The sequence below is a fragment of the Poecile atricapillus genome, chromosome Z (genome assembly GCF_030490865.1).
Source record: "Poecile atricapillus isolate bPoeAtr1 chromosome Z, bPoeAtr1.hap1, whole genome shotgun sequence".
NCBI classification, from domain to species: Eukaryota; Metazoa; Chordata; class Aves; order Passeriformes; family Paridae; genus Poecile; species Poecile atricapillus.
In genome coordinates, this window is record NC_081289.1 from 6,560,011 (window position 1) to 6,564,610 (window position 4,600).

A 4,600-nucleotide genomic window follows, 5' to 3' on the forward strand; every position below is an offset into this window, starting at 1 on the left:
GCTCAGAGCCCGAGCGCCCTCAGAGCCCCGGGTCAGCCGGGAGACGCGGGACGGCGGTGGGAAGGGCCTGAGGGAAGCCAGGGCGGGCCCGGATCCCGCCGGGAGCCGCGGGCCGGCAGCACCCCGGGGCCGGAACGGCCTGAGGGAGGCCAGTCCGGGCCTGCGGAGGGTTCGGAATTTCCCGAGCAGATTTCTTTACGTTCGTCCTCCCGCTTCCCCTCTTTTTCCCGTTCTCTGCCAGCAGCGACTGCTGCTGATCATCAGCCCCGTGTGGAGAGCAGTGCTTTGCACAATGCACTGCTGAGGCCGGCATGGATCGGTGCCTTATCTCCTGTCTCTAAGGAGACCGTCAGAGTTTGCCTCATCCCTCCATGAAAACGTTTGGAGAGATTTTGTTTTGCTGCCCCAGTGTGAAAACAGATCTCACACCTGCCGGATTATCCATAAAAGCCTCGCTCATGAGCAATCCAGGCCCTGCTCCCAAAGAGGCACCATCACAAGCCTCCTGTAGCTCCAGGCAGTCTCATGGTGACGGGGTGCGCAGCAAAATTCTGCTTACAGCTGCTTTAGGAAGCTTACCTCCCATTTAACAGGTTTTGCTGGAATCTGTGGTGATGTTGATGGATCAGAAACTCAGCTGTCAATACACTAAGCTTCCTGTTAGTGCTGCAGATGAACAGAACCAAGGCATGGTTAGGAAGGGCTCCTGTACAAAACCTGTATCCTGGAAACTGGTTCCTTTAAAATTCAGTGGCAGAACTCCTGCTGATTGAAGTGAACTACAGCAGGTTTACAAACGGCTCTGGTCTGTGGTGCATTCGTGTTTATGGCTCTTATGGTATGCTTGGTGGATAACAAAGGGGGCATAACAGAACAGGCTATTCACAGAAGTCGGACAAACAAGGTTGGGAACCCAGGAAAAAACCCTCTCTAAACGATTTTGTGTAGTCACAGAGGCAAGAGTACAGGCACTGTGAAGGTACAACAGCAGCAGCAGTGACAGCACCCTTCATTGCCAACAAAATTAGACCTTTGACTACTGAGCCATAGGAAAACTCTTAGGCATAAGAGAACAGAAAGTTAATAAAAGTCTCTCAAATCAAACTAGTGAGGGGGAACAGAAAAAAAAAAGCAACTAGAGTAATAGCTTTATTATTGAAGTCCTAATTATAACTCCATCGAAAGGCCTATATATAATTCAGATCTATGCTGCAATTGCTTTCACAATCCAAACTGAAACAGAAACCTCAATAAATCTCATCTGTTTAAAAGTTTAGGTAAAAGCCCCATCAAAAAGATGAAGCAGAATAATACTACACATGCCTATTGTAGCATGGACCTGTTTGCAATATAGATATTTCTTTCACAGGTGTGTGTTTGACGTCTGTTTTGTCTTATGCAAAAGTGTCTTTCATACCTGAAAAAAAGAAAAAAAAGTAGAGATTTGGCTGTACTGACTTAGGAGTTTGAGAACTAAGATGTTTTTATATATACTTAATTCATTCTTACATAAATATAAATAGAATCATAGAACATCCTGAATTAGAAGGGACCTACAAGAACCATCACTTAACTCCTGGCCCAGCCCAAGACAAGCCCACCCTGTGCCTGAGAATATTGTCCTAAGGCTTCTTGAACTCTGTCAGCCTTGGTCCTGCGACAACTTCCCTGGGGAGCCTGTCCGAGTGCTCAACCATCCTCTGGATAAAGAACATTTTCCTAATATATGCACTTTTAAACAAGAAGAGCCTCAAAAAACCCTAATATCTCTGTGCATTAAATCCCATTATTCCTTTTTCCTTACAGCCTCTCTGGCAATCTTGATACCAGTAAGTCCCATGTCACTGGACTGTCCTGTTGTATTCCATCACACCCCAAAGAATTCAGGACACCTCACCCACCCTGGCAAGAGCAGCGGGTGGCTGAGGTCATTGCCCTGTATTTGTACCCTCCTGCAGATGGATCGAACTTTAACACAACAAAAGATCAATCTCGGCCACTGCTGGCACCACACAGTGACATGGGGACTGCCTGTGGTGTGGCCACATGCCCTAGTCTATTTAGACAAGTAAAAAAACCCAAACCATCCTTTGCATCTAAACAGTCCGGAGTGAATAATCTTCAAATCCTTTGATAAGCATCACTGAAATACAGGCTGAATCTCATGAACCCAGGAAAAGAAATAAGGGAGAAACTTCCTTTGTTAAGGAAACTGATGGTGGCATTAATTATTGTATTAAAATGGAGGCATTTAAGAGAGGCTGTGTCTTTGCAAAGTACTTTTACAGCTATGTCTGTCAGTTTCCTGAATTTTATAGAACATTTTTATACAGATGGTTTGCATTTGGCTTTTAGTTTTAATGTTTTCTGTTCATTAAATCACAAAACTAATAAAAACTAAACGATTGAGATTCCTCTAGCAGCAACAGGAACATTCCTGATGCAGTCTTATAATTTAATAAGCATCTCAATTGACTATTAAAATCCACATTATGATCAGAACTGTAATTCCAAAGATGAGGTCTTCTGAAAGCTTAATTTACTGTGGTGGGAAGTGGCAGCTGCTCCAACTCAGCAAAATTATCTTTTTTAACTGAGATGCCAGGGAAAACAGATGTTGATGAGACAATAACAAGAACAACAAAATCCACCACCACACACATGCAGGTTCATTTCTCATCACCAGAGGAGTCAAGAAGGGCTTCTATGGATGCATAAAAGGGAGAAGGAGAGAAAGGGAGATGTGGATCCATCAGAGAACAACATAAGGGGCATAGTGACAAATGACACGGAAAGGGTCAAGGGTCTCAATGACTTCTCTGCCTTGGGCTTTGCTTTAGCTCCTGACCTCTGCTGAATTCCAAGCCAGGCTTCTCTCCAGCTGTCCCGAACTTCTCAGCTGGGGATGCCCACCCATTCCTTATTGACACAGTGTTACACTATTTTTCTAAATGCACTACAACACAGATCCCTTTGGAAATACCAGAGAACAGCTGGATCCACCAGTGCTCTGAGCAGAGAGTGTAAAAGACCCCAGTTGTTGTTGGCTCTTGTGGTGCCAGCCAACCTCAGCAGCCAGTGAACCAGAAGGGAAATGTCTCCTTCACGGACATATTGCTCCGATTGATGTCCACAGCTCCCAAAAGGGATCCCATTCTCCCTCATGACCACACAGCTGGGAAAAACACCTACCATAGGGCTGAGCAAGAGGGTATTTTATTACCTTTACCCTTTTGAAGCACCAGTCACAGGGGTTGCAATCACATCTCGTGGTCAGAATACAGATGTGAACTCCTTTGACTCTTCCCAACTGCTCACCTGACTCACTTGACCTGAGTGAAAAATCAGTGAAGCACTAAGTATCAGCCACCGTGCCCACCCACTCCCCGTGGTCACTCAGGTTTGCTGCCCTCTCACTGCAGCTGCCACATTAATTTTAATTTTCTCCTTATCAGAAAAGATTCAATCCTGAATTTAGAGCAGAACGTGAAATCAAAATAATGCCTAACAAAAAGGACCAAACTATTCTGGCTTTATATACTGCCACAGAATTTAAGAGTGTTATTTTTCCCTGATGCAGGGGGGGCAAAGCAAAACGCTGAGGAAAACAACAGGCTAAAGAGCAACAAGTGCTACAAACTTTCCAAAAATATATGCTACTTATCAAATGTGTTGATTAGCCTAGTGAATATTTAGATTATTAAATGCTTTCCTTACAAACAAAGATTTTTTTTCTCCACTCTTTTCACAACTTGGATGGAGTTTTACAAGCAGGAATGGGAGCTGGCACATGCAGAGATTCCTGTGTATGTACATTATGTTTGTATAAATGACCGGACATGGCTACTAAAAACAGCTGTTCACTGTTGCTTTCTCACAGCTTTTTGACACCAGCATCTCAAAAAACCTTTCATTTATATTCATTAGAGGAATCTCTAAGTGTCTTGCTTAATGGTGAAGGATTCAGGACTTGTCAGTCCCTTACAATATATCCTCCTACAGCTCAATGGGATCTACAACCTCTGATTTAGCAAAACAAATAAAACTTTGTAAACAAGGGTGATGCTCACAGAGGACTTCCCCAGTTATCACCCACTCAGCGGCACACCAGGAAGCACTTTGAGATGTAAATTCCAGCCATCAGGAAGCACTGGGAGAGGCTTTTAAAAAGCTCACCCGAGGGGTTTTCCTTGTAGGTTCCTCCAGCAACAGGAAATCTTCCTCCAGAAGTCCAGAGATAAGCAGCTTCCTTCAGACACCTTCCCTTGGAGATGAACCTTCTGCCGTTCAGGGCACATCTAGGGAAGGACCAGGGCAGGTTTCACACCTGGCTGATGAACCCATTATCACAATAAGTGAAAAAACCCAACAGTATCGACCACAAGGACCTTCTTCTGCCGGAGGGGAACTGACACACATGCAGAGCCAGTTTCAACTACAACAGACCTTTGTAACAGAAAGACTCAACTTGTTCTGCACCCATTTGATCTACTTTAGGGTTTTTAAAAACGAAAATAACATATATAGGTAGTCTTGCCCATGACCATAGAGAACATGAGCAGAATAAACATCGCAAAATAGCAGGAAAAAAAAAATTAAA